Source organism: Pseudophryne corroboree, chromosome 8, assembly GCF_028390025.1.
Source record: "Pseudophryne corroboree isolate aPseCor3 chromosome 8, aPseCor3.hap2, whole genome shotgun sequence".
NCBI lineage: Eukaryota > Metazoa > Chordata > Amphibia > Anura > Myobatrachidae > Pseudophryne > Pseudophryne corroboree.
Window position 1 is genome coordinate 163,644,691 of NC_086451.1, and position 13,034 is coordinate 163,657,724.

General features: G+C 34.7%; 2 non-coding genes across 2 annotated transcripts; both read left to right on the forward strand.

The window, feature by feature from the left end:
• The first annotated feature begins 5,759 nt into the window (after positions 1 to 5,759).
• Positions 5,760 to 5,833, forward strand: TRNAS-ACU (transfer RNA serine (anticodon ACU)). Its single transcript has one exon. It is a non-coding gene; the product is annotated as a tRNA-Ser (tRNA).
• A 2,266-nt stretch (positions 5,834 to 8,099) lies between these two features.
• Positions 8,100 to 8,173, forward strand: TRNAS-ACU (transfer RNA serine (anticodon ACU)). Its single transcript has one exon. It is a non-coding gene; the product is annotated as a tRNA-Ser (tRNA).
• Positions 8,174 to 13,034: the final 4,861 nt, after the last annotated feature.

A 13,034-nucleotide genomic window follows, 5' to 3' on the forward strand; every position in this document is an offset into this window, starting at 1 on the left:
GTTATCAGATTTTGGTGATCTTTAAGTAGACAAGTCAAAATTTCAAACCCCCTGTTATGGTGTAGGGTACCTGGCCTTCTCTGATGTAATCAGAGTTAGATTTGATTCAGTGATTTTATAAAAACAGATAGGAAGCACAATTTAGCAGTGGGTTGCAGAGAAAAAGAAATATGCTGGCAAAAAAAAAAATCCAATTGAGTGATTAAACAGCTCTTCATTTTCTGGCTTTATTTTTATGCTAACAAATTTGTTCTCTGAAAAGTGTCCACAAAGCCAAGTCTCTGATTAACACCTTTGTAGGGATGGTTTTTCACCTATTACTAAATTAAACTTGCTTCATTGGAAAGGCAGCAAGATGCATCCTCATTTCAATTTCTACTGAAATAATACAGGTTGACACCAGGAAACATTAACGCCACTGCATCCTTGCTGCTTTCTCATGTGGAAGTCTGTTTAATGTGAAAACAAGGTGATATCTAATTAGCACACAGGTAAGGAATTAAGAAAATCTTTATTTAAGGGTGAAGATGTTTCTCACAAAATCGTTGCCCCAATGCATCATTGAAATTCAAGCTGGAAAGATGATTTTAATATATCACTTGTACATTTTGTATTGCTCTTCTGGTGACAATGTAGTTTGTTTTTGTCAATTACCCTTTTAATAATAGGGTAAAGAAAATTAAGTGGATTTTTTAAAGAAAACTATACTGTCAATATACTATTCAAACAAATTAAAATGGTAAAAGTTATTGTACTTCAAGTAAAAATAAAAGAGCAAAAATATCAATCCCAGTTTTGATTACTTAAATTAACAAAAAAAATGCATATAGCAAAGGATAGTTTCAATCTGCCTACCGCTGGGTTATGGGCCCAGCATGCTTCCATTGCTGTACTCTGCTGCACATGTAAGTGCAAGAGATCCTGAAGCACTCAGTCATCATGGGAAAGTACCAATGTGTTTCTTCGTTGGTTGATGGAAGAAACATCTTACAAAAACTCTCCAGATTATTGACTTTTTAAAGTTTTTCAAGGAAACGTTTTAGATGAATGCTTATTAGCCTTTGTCAGTATGGACTTTTGCAAAGTGTCTCTGTGGCGCAATCAGTTAGTGTGTATGGCTATTAACCAAAAGGTTGGTGGTTCAATCCCACCCAGGGACGTAATTGACCTTGTTATCAGATTTTGGTGATCTTTAAGTAGACAAGTCAAAATTTCAAACCCCCTCTTATGGTGTAGGGTACCTGGCCTTCTCTGATGTAATCAGAGTTAGATTTGATTCAGTGATTTTATAAAAACAGCTAGGAAGCACAATTTAGCAGTGGGTTGCAGAGAAAAAGAAATATGATGGCAAAAAAATCCAATTGAGTGATTAAACAGCTCTTCATTTTCTGGCTTTATTTTTATGCTAACAAATTTGTTCTCTGAAAAGTTTCCACAAGGCCAAGTCTCTGATTAACACCTTTGTAAGGATGGTTTTTAACCTATTACTAAATTAAACTTGCTTCATTGGAAAGGCAGCAAGATGCATCCTCATTTCAATGTCTACTGAAATAATACAGGTTGACACCAGGAAACATTAACGCCACTGCATCCTTGCTGCTTTCTCATGTGGAAGTCTGTTTAATGTGAAAACAAGGTGATATCTAATTAGCACACAGGTAAGGAATTAAGAAAATCTTTAATTAAGGGTGAAAATGTTTCTCACAAAATCGTTGCCCCAATGCATCATTGAAATTCAAGCTGGAAAGATGATTTTAATATATCACTTGTACATTTTGTATTGCTCTTCTGGTGACAATGTAGTTTGTTTTTGTCAATTACCATTTTAATAATAGGGTAAAGAAAATTAAGTGGATTTTTAAAAGAAAACAATACTTTCAATATACTATTAAAACAAATTAAAATGGTAAAAGTTATTGTACTTTAATGAAAAATAAAAGAGCAAAAATATCAATCCCAGTTTTGGATTACTTTAATTACCAAAAAAAATGCATATAGCAGAGGATAGTTTTAATCTGCCTACCTCTGGGTTATGGGCCCAGCATGCTTCCATTGCAGTACTCTGCTGCACATGTAAGTGCAAGAGATCCTGAAGCACTCACTCATCATGGGAAAGTACCAATGTGTTTCTTCGTTGGTGGATGGAAGAAACATCTTACAAAAACTCTCCAGATTATTGACTTTTTAAAGTTTTTCTAGGAAACGTTTTAGATGAATGCTTATTAGCCTTTGTCAGTATGTACTTTTGCAAAGTGTCTCTGTGGCGCAATCAGTTAGTGTGTATGGCTATAAACCAAAAGGTTGGTGGTTCAATTCCACCCAGGGGCGTAATTGACCTTGTTATCAGATTTTGGTGATCTTTAAGTAGACAAGTCAAAATTTCAAGCCCCCTGTTCTGGTGTAGGGTACCTGGCCTTCTCTGATGTAGTTAGATTTGATTCATTGATTTTATAAAAACAGCTAGGAAGCACAATTTAGCAGTGGGTTGCAGAGAAAAAGAAATATGCTGGCAAAAAAAATCCAATTGAGTGATTAAACAGCTCTTCATTTTCTGGCTTTATTTTTATGCTAACAAATTTGTTCTCTGAAAAGTGTCCACAAAGCCAAGTCTCTGATTAACACCTTTGTAAGGATGGTTTTTAACCTATTACTAAATTAAACTTGCTTCATTGGAAAGGCAGCAAGATGCATCCTCATTTCAATTTCTACTGAAATAATACAGGTTGACACCAGGAAACATTAACGCCACTGCATCCTTGCTGCTTTCTCATGTGGAAGTCTGTTTAATGTGAAAACAAGGTGATATCTAATTAGCACACAGGTAAGGAATTAAGAAAATCTTTATTTAAGGGTGAAAATGTTTCTCACAAAATCGTTGCCCCAATGCATCATTGAAATTCAAGCTGGAAAGATGATTTTAATATATCACTTGTACATTTTGTATTGCTCTTCTGGTGACAATGTAGTTTGTTTTTGTCAATTACCATTTTAATAATACGGTAAAGAAAATTAAGTGGATTTTTGAAAGAAAACAATACTGTCTATATACTATTAAAACAAATTAAAATGGTAAAAGTTATTGTACTGTAAGTAAAAATAAAAGAGCCAACATATCAATCCCAGTTTTGGATTACTTTAATTAACAAAAAAAGTGCATATAGCAGAGGCTAGTTTCAATCTGCCTACCTCTGGGTTATGTGCCCAGCATGCTTCCATTGCTGTACTCTGCTGCACATGTAAGTGCAATAGATCCTGAAGCACTCACTCATCATGGGAAAGTACCAATGTGTGTCTTCATTGGTTGATGGAAGAAACATCTTACAAAAACTCTCCAGATTATTGACTTTTTAAAGTTTTTCTAGGAAACGTTCTAGATGTATGCTTATTAGACTTTGTCAGTATGTACTTTTTGCAAAGTGTCTCTGTGGCGCAATCGGTTAGTGTGTCCGGCTACTAACCAAAAGGTTAGTGGTTCAATCCCAACCAGGGACGTAATTGACCTTGTTATCAGATTTTGGTGATCTTTAAGTAGACAAGTCAAAATTTCAAACCCCCTGTTATGGTGTAGGGTACCTGGCCTTCTCTGGTGTAATCAGAGTTAGATTTGATTCAGTGATTTTATAAAAACAGCTAGGAAGCACAATTTAGCAGTGGGTTGCAGAGAAAAAGAAATATGCTGGCAAAAAAAATCCAATTGAGTGATTAAACAGCTCTTCATTTTCTGGCTTTATTTTTATGCTAACAAATTTGTTCTTTGAAAAGTGTCCACAAAGCCAAGTCTCTGATTAACACCTTTGTAGGGATGGTTTTTCACCTATTACTAAATTAAACTTGCTTCATTGGAAAGGCAGCAAGATGCATCCTCATTTCAATGTCTACTGAAATAATACAGGTTAACACCAGGAAACATTAACGCCACTGTATCCTTGCTGCTTTCTCATGTGGAAGTCTGTTTAATGTGAAAACAAGGTGATATCTAATTAGCACACAGGTAAGGAATTAAGAAAATCTTTATTTAAGGGTGAAGATGTTTCTCACAAAATCGTTGCCCCAATGCATCATTGAAATTCAAGCTGGAAAGATGATTTTAATATATCACTTGTACATTTTGTATTGCTCTTCTGGTGACAATGTAGTTTGTTTTTGTCAATTACCATTTTAATAATAGGGTAAAGAAAATTAAGTGGATTTTTGAAAGAAAACAATACTGTCAATATACTATTAAAACAAATTAAAATGGTAAAAGTTATTGTACTTTAAGTAAAAATAAAAGAGCCAAAATATCAATCCCAGTTTTGGATTACTTTAATTAACAAAAAAAAATGCATATAGCAGAGGATAGTTTCAATCTGCCTACCGCTGGGTTATGGGCCCAGCATGCTTCCATTGCTGTACTCTGCTGCACATGTAAGTGCAAGAGATCCTGAAGCACTCACTCATCATTGGAAAGTACCAATGTGTTTCTTCGTTGGTTGATGGAAGAAACATCTTACAAAAACTCTCCAGATTATTGACTTTTTAAAGTTTTTCTAGGAAACGTTTTAGATGAATGCTTATTAGCCTTTGTCAGTATGGACTTTTGCAAAGTGTCTCTGTGGCGCAATCAGTTAGTGTGCATGGCTATTAACCAAAAGGTTGGTGGTTCAATCACACCCAGGGACGTAATTGACCTTGTTATCAGATTTTGGTGATCTTTAAGTAGACAAGTCAAAATTTCAAACCCCCTGTTCTGGTGTAGGGTACCTGGCCTTCTCTGATGTAATCAGAGTTAGATTTGATTCAGTGATTTTATAAAAACAGCTAGGAAGCACAATTTAGCAGTGGGTTGCAGAGAAAAAGAAATATGCTGGCAAAAAAAAATCCAATTGAGTGATTAAACAGCTCTTAATTTTCTAGCTTTATTTTTATGCTAACAAATTTGTTCTCTGAAAAGTGTCCACAAAGCCAAGTCTCTGATTAACACCTTTGTAAGGATGGTTTTTAACCTATTACTAAATTAAACTTGCTTCATTGGAAAGGCAGCAAGATGCATCCTCATTTCAATGTCTACTGAAATAATACAGGTTGACACCAGGAAACATTAACGCCACTGCATCCTTGCTGCTTTCTCATGTGGAAGTCTGTTTAATGTGAAAACAAGGTGATATCTAATTAGCACACAGGTAAGGAATTAAGAAAATCTTTATTTAAGGGTGAAAATGTTTCTCACAAAATCGTTGCCCCAATGCATCATTGAAATTCAAGCTGGAAAGATGATTTTAATATATCACTTGTACATTTTGTATTGCTCTTCTGGTGACAATGTAGTTTGTTTTTGTCAATTACCATTTTAATAATAGGGTAAAGAAAATTAAGTGGATTTTTGAAAGAAAACTATACTGTCAATATACTATTAAAACAAATTAAAATGGTAAAAGATATTGTACTTTAAGTAAAAATAAAAGAGCAAAAATATCAATCCCAGTTTTGATTACTTAAATTAACAAAAAAAAATGCATATAGCAAAGGATAGTTTCAATCTGCCTACCTCTGGGTTATGGGCCCAGCATGCTTCCATTGCAGTACTCTGCTGCACATGTAAGTGCAAGAGATCCTGAAGCACTCAGTCATCATGGGAAAGTACCAATGTGTTTCTTCGTTGGTTGATGGAAGAAACATCTTACAAAAACTCTCCAGATTATTGACTTTTTAAAGTTTTTCTAGGAAACGTTCTAGATGTATGCTTATTAGCCTTTGTCAGTATGTACTTTTTGCAAAGTGTCTCTGTGGCGCAATCGGTTAGTGTGTCTGGCTACTAACCAAATGGTTGGTGGTTCAATCCCACCCAGGGACGTAATTGACCTTGTTATCAGATTTTGGTGATCTTTAAGTAGACAAGTCAAAATTTCAAACCCCCTGTTCTGGTGTAGGGTACCTCGCCTGCTCTGATGTAATCAGAGTTAGATTTGATTCATTGATTTTATAAAAACAGCTAGGAAGCACAATTTAGCAGTGGGTTGCAGAGAAAAAGAAATATGCTGGCAAAAAAAATCCAATTGAGTGATTAAACAGCTCTTCATTTTCTGGCTTTATTTTTATGCTAACAAATTTGTTCTCTGAAAAGTGTCCACAAAGCCAAGTCTCTGATTAACACCTTTGTAGGGATGGTTTTTCACCTATTACTAAATTAAACTTGCTTCATTGGAAAGGCAGCAAGATGCATCCTCATTTCAATGTCTACTGAAATAATACAGGATGACACCAGGAAACATTAACGCCACTGCATCCTTGCTGCTTTCTCATGTAGAAGTCTGTTTAATGTGAAAACAAGGTGATATCTAATTAGCACACAGGTAAGGAATTAAGAAAATCTTTATTTAAGGGTGAAGATGTTTCTCACAAAATCGTTGCCCCAATGCATCATTGAAATTCAAGCTGGAAAGATGATTTTAATATATCACTTGTACATTTTGTATTGCTCTTCTGGTGACAATGTAGTTTGTTTTTGTCAGTTACCCTTTTAATAATAGGGTAAAGAAAATTAAGTGGATTTTTTAAAGAAAACTATACTGTCAATATACTATTAAAACAAATTAAAATGGTAAAAGTTATTGTACTTTAAGTAAAAATAAAAGAGCAAAAATATCAATCCCAGTTTTGATTACTTAAATTAACAAAAAAAAATGCATATAGCAAAGGATAGTTTCAATCTGCCTACCTCTGGGTTATGGGCCCAGCATGCTTCCATTGCAGTACTCTGCTGCACATGTAAGTGCAAGAGATCCTGAAGCACTCACTCATCATGGGAAAGTACCAATGTGTTTCTTCGTTGGTTGATGGAAGAAACATCTTACAAAAACTCTCCAGATTATTGACTTTTTAAAGTTTTTCTAGGAAACGTTCTAGATGTATGCTTATTAGCCTTTGTCAGTATGTAATTTTTACAAAGTGTCTCTGTGGCGCAATCAGTTAGTGTGTCTGACTACTAACCAAAAGGTTGGTGGTTTAATCCCACCCAGGGACGTAATTGACCTTGTTATCAGATTTTGGTGATCTTTAAGTAGACAAGTCAAAATTTCAAACCCCCTGTTATGGTGTAGGGTACCTGGCCTTCTCTGATGTAATCAGAGTTAGATTTGATTCATTGATTTTATAAAAACAGATAGGAAGCACAATTTAGCAGTGGGTTGCAGAGAAAAAGAAATATGCTGGCAAAAAAAATCCAATTGAGTGATTAAACAGCTCTTCATTTTCTGGCTTTATTTTTATGCTAACAAATTTGTTCTCTGAAAAGTGTCCACAAAGCCAAGTCTCTGATTAACACCTTTGTAGGGATGGTTTTTCACCTATTACTAAATTAAACTTGCTTCATTGGAAAGGCAGCAAGATGCATCCTCATTTCAATTTCTACTGAAATAATACAGGTTGACACCAGGAAACATTAACGCCACTGCATCCTTGCTGCTTTCTCATGTGGAAGTCTGTTTAATGTGAAAACAAGGTGATATCTAATTAGCACACAGGTAAGGAATTAAGAAAATCTTTATTTAAGGGTGAAAATGTTTCTCACAAAATCGTTGCCCCAATGCATCATTGAAATTCAAGCTGGAAAGATGATTTTAATATATCACTTGTACATTTTGTATTGCTCTTCTGGTGACAATGTAGTTTGTTTTTGTCAATTACCCTTTTAATAATAGGGTAAAGAAAATTAAGTGGATTTTTAAAAGAAAACAATACTTTCAATATACTATTAAAACAAATTAAAATTGTAAAAGTTATTGTACTTTAAGTAAAAATAAAAGAGCAAAAATATCAATCCCAGTTTTGATTACTTAAATTAACAAAAAAAAATGCATATAGCAAAGGATAGTTTCAATCTGCCTACCTCTGGGTTATGGGCCCAGCATGCTTCCATTGCAGTACTCTGCTGCACATGTAAGTGCAAGAGATCCTGAAGCACTCACTCATCATGGGAAAGTACCAATGTGTTTCTTCGTTGGTTGATGGAAGAAACATCTTACAAAAACTCTCCAGATTATTGACTTTTTAAAGTTTTTCTAGGAAACGTTCTAGATGTATGCTTATTAGCCTTTGTCAGTATGTAATTTTTACAAAGTGTCTCTGTGGCGCAATCGGTTAGTGTGTCTGGCTACTAACCAAAAGGTTGGTGGTTCAATCCCATCCAGGGACGTAATTGACCTTGTTATCAGATTTTGGTGATCTTTAAGTAGACAAGTCAAAATTTCAAACCCCCTGTTATGGTGTAGGGTACCTGGCCTTCTCTGATGTAATCAGAGTTAGATTTGATTCAGTGATTTTATAAAAACAGATAGGAAGCACAATTTAGCAGTGGGTTGCAGAGAAAAAGAAATATGCTGGCAAAAAAAATCCAATTGAGTGATTAAACAGCTCTTCATTTTCTGGCTTTATTTTTATGCTAACAAATTTGTTCTCTGAAAAGTGTCCACAAAGCCAAGTCTCTGATTAACACCTTTGTAGGGATGGTTTTTCACCTATTACTAAATTAAACTTGCTTCATTGGAAAGGCAGCAAGATGCATCCTCATTTCAATTTCTACTGAAATAATACAGGTTGACACCAGGAAACATTAACGCCACTGCATCCTTGCTGCTTTCTCATGTGGAAGTCTGTTTAATGTGAAAACAAGGTGATATCTAATTAGCACACAGGTAAGGAATTAAGAAAATCTTTATTTAAGGGTGAAGATGTTTCTCACAAAATCGTTGCCCCAATGCATCATTGAAATTCAAGCTGGAAAGATGATTTTAATATATCACTTGTACATTTTGTATTGCTCTTCTGGTGACAATGTAGTTTGTTTTTGTCAATTACCCTTTTAATAATAGGGTAAAGAAAATTAAGTGGATTTTTTAAAGAAAACTATACTGTCAATATACTATTCAAACAAATTAAAATGGTAAAAGTTATTGTACTTCAAGTAAAAATAAAAGAGCAAAAATATCAATCCCAGTTTTGATTACTTAAATTAACAAAAAAATGCATATAGCAAAGGATAGTTTCAATCTGCCTACCGCTGGGTTATGGGCCCAGCATGCTTCCATTGCTGTACTCTGCTGCACATGTAAGTGCAAGAGATCCTGAAGCACTCAGTCATCATGGGAAAGTACCAATGTGTTTCTTCGTTGGTTGATGGAAGAAACATCTTACAAAAACTCTCCAGATTATTGACTTTTTAAAGTTTTTCAAGGAAACGTTTTAGATGAATGCTTATTAGCCTTTGTCAGTATGGACTTTTGCAAAGTGTCTCTGTGGCGCAATCAGTTAGTGTGTATGGCTATTAACCAAAAGGTTGGTGGTTCAATCCCACCCAGGGACGTAATTGACCTTGTTATCAGATTTTGGTGATCTTTAAGTAGACAAGTCAAAATTTCAAACCCCCTCTTATGGTGTAGGGTACCTGGCCTTCTCTGATGTAATCAGAGTTAGATTTGATTCAGTGATTTTATAAAAACAGCTAGGAAGCACAATTTAGCAGTGGGTTGCAGAGAAAAAGAAATATGATGGCAAAAAAATCCAATTGAGTGATTAAACAGCTCTTCATTTTCTGGCTTTATTTTTATGCTAACAAATTTGTTCTCTGAAAAGTTTCCACAAAGCCAAGTCTCTGATTAACACCTTTGTAAGGATGGTTTTTCACCTATTACTAAATTAAACTTGCTTCATTGGAAAGGCAGCAAGATGCATCCTCATTTCAATGTCTACTGAAATAATACAGGTTGACACCAGGAAACATTAACGCCACTGCATCCTTGCTGCTTTCTCATGTGGAAGTCTGTTTAATGTGAAAACAAGGTGATATCTAATTAGCACACAGGTAAGGAATTAAGAAAATCTTTAATTAAGGGTGAAAATGTTTCTCACAAAATCGTTGCCCCAATGCATCATTGAAATTCAAGCTGGAAAGATGATTTTAATATATCACTTGTACATTTTGTATTGCTCTTCTGGTGACAATGTAGTTTGTTTTTGTCAATTACCATTTTAATAATAGGGTAAAGAAAATTAAGTGGATTTTTAAAAGAAAACAATACTTTCAATATACTATTAAAACAAATTAAAATGGTAAAAGTTATTGTACTTTAATGAAAAATAAATGAGCAAAAATATCAATCCCAGTTTTGGATTACTTTAATTAACAAAAAAAATGCATATAGCAGAGGATAGTTTCAATCTGCCTACCTCTGGGTTATGGGCCCAGCATGCTTCCATTGCAGTACTCTGCTGCACATGTAAGTGCAAGAGATCCTGAAGCACTCACTCATCATGGGAAAGTACCAATGTGTTTCTTCGTTGGTTGATGGAAGAAACATTTTACAAAAACTCTCCAGATTATTGACTTTTTAAAGTTTTTCTAGGAAACGTTCTAGATGTATGCTTATTAGCATTTGTCAGTATGTGGTTTTTGCAAAGTGTCTCTGTGGCGCAATCGGTTAGTGTGTCTGGCTACTAACCAAATGGTTGGTGGTTCAATCCCAACCAGGGACGTAATTGACCTTGTTATCAGATTTTGGTGATCTTTAAGTAGACAAGTCAAAATTTCAAACCCCCTATTCTGGTGTAGGGTACCTGGCCTTCTCTGATGTAATCAGAGTTAGATTTGATTCATTGATTTTATAAAAACAGCTAGGAAGCACAATTTAGCAGTGGGTTGCAGAGAAAAAGAAATATGCTGGCAAAAAAAAATCCAATTGAGTGATTAAACAGCTCTTCATTTTCTGGCTTTATTTTTATGCTAACAAATTTGTTCTCTGAAAAGTGTCCACAAAGCCAAGTCTCTGATTAACACCTTTGTAGGGATGGTTTTTCACCTATTACTAAATTAAACTTGCTTCATTGGAAAGGCAGCAAGATGCATCCTCATTTCAATTTCTACTGAAATAATACAGGTTGACACCAGGAAACATTAACGCCACTGCATCCTTGCTGCTTTCTCATGTGGAAGTCTGTTTAATGTGAAAACAAGGTGATATCTAATTAGCACACAGGTAAGGAATTAAGAAAATCTTTATTTAAGGGTGAAGATGTTTCTCACAAAATCGTTGCCCCAATGCATCATTGAAATTCAAGCTGGAAAGATGATTTTAATATATCACTTGTACATTTTGTATTGCTCTTCTGGTGACAATGTAGTTTGTTTTTGTCAATTACCCTTTTAATAATAGGGTAAAGAAAATTAAGTGGATTTTTTAAAGAAAACTATACTGTCAATATACTATTCAAACAAATTAAAATGGTAAAAGTTATTGTACTTCAAGTAAAAATAAAAGAGCAAAAATATCAATCCCAGTTTTGATTACTTAAATTAACAAAAAAAATGCATATAGCAAAGGATAGTTTCAATCTGCCTACCGCTGGGTTATGGGCCCAGCATGCTTCCATTGCTGTACTCTGCTGCACATGTAAGTGCAAGAGATCCTGAAGCACTCAGTCATCATGGGAAAGTACCAATGTGTTTCTTCGTTGGTTGATGGAAGAAACATCTTACAAAAACTCTCCAGATTATTGACTTTTTAAAGTTTTTCAAGGAAACGTTTTAGATGAATGCTTATTAGCCTTTGTCAGTATGGACTTTTGCAAAGTGTCTCTGTGGCGCAATCAGTTAGTGTGTATGGCTATTAACCAAAAGGTTGGTGGTTCAATCCCACCCAGGGACGTAATTGACCTTGTTATCAGATTTTGGTGATCTTTAAGTAGACAAGTCAAAATTTCAAACCCCCTCTTATGGTGTAGGGTACCTGGCCTTCTCTGATGTAATCAGAGTTAGATTTGATTCAGTGATTTTATAAAAACAGCTAGGAAGCACAATTTAGCAGTGGGTTGCAGAGAAAAAGAAATATGATGGCAAAAAAATCCAATTGAGTGATTAAACAGCTCTTCATTTTCTGGCTTTATTTTTATGCTAACAAATTTGTTCTCTGAAAAGTTTCCACAAAGCCAAGTCTCTGATTAACACCTTTGTAAGGATGGTTTTTCACCTATTACTAAATTAAACTTGCTTCATTGGAAAGGCAGCAAGATGCATCCTCATTTCAATTTCTACTGAAATAATACAGGTTGACACCAGGAAACATTAACGCCACTGCATCCTTGCTGCTTTCTCATGTGGAAGTCTGTTTAATGTGAAAACAAGGTGATATCTAATTAGCACACAGGTAAGGAATTAAGAAAATCTTTAATTAAGGGTGAAAATGTTTCTCACAAAATCGTTGCCCCAATGCATCATTGAAATTCAAGCTGGAAAGATGATTTTAATATATCACTTGTACATTTTGTATTGCTCTTCTGGTGACAATGTAGTTTGTTTTTGTCAATTACCATTTTAATAATAGGGTAAAGAAAATTAAGTGGATTTTTAAAAGAAAACAATACTTTCAATATACTATTAAAACAAATTAAAATGGTAAAAGTTATTGTACTTTAATGAAAAATAAAAGAGCAAAAATATCAATCCCAGTTTTGGATTACTTTAATTACCAAAAAAAATGCATATAGCAGAGGATAGTTTTAATCTGCCTACCTCTGGGTTATGGGCCCAGCATGCTTCCATTGCAGTACTCTGCTGCACATGTAAGTGCAAGAGATCCTGAAGCACTCACTCATCATGGGAAAGTACCAATGTGTTTCTTCGTTGGTGGATGGAAGAAACATCTTACAAAAACTCTCCAGATTATTGACTTTTTAAAGTTTTTCTAGGAAACGTTTTAGATGAATGCTTATTAGCCTTTGTCAGTATGTACTTTTGCAAAGTGTCTCTGTGGCGCAATCAGTTAGTGTGTATGGCTATAAACCAAAAGGTTGGTGGTTCAATCCCACCCAGGGGCGTAATTGACCTTGTTATCAGATTTTGGTGATCTTTAAGTAGACAAGTCAAAATTTCAAGCCCCCTGTTCTGGTGTAGGGTACCTGGCCTTCTCTGATGTAGTTAGATTTGATTCATTGATTTTATAAAAACAGCTAGGAAGCACAATTTAGCAGTGGGTTGCAGAGAAAAAGAAATATGCTGGCAAAAA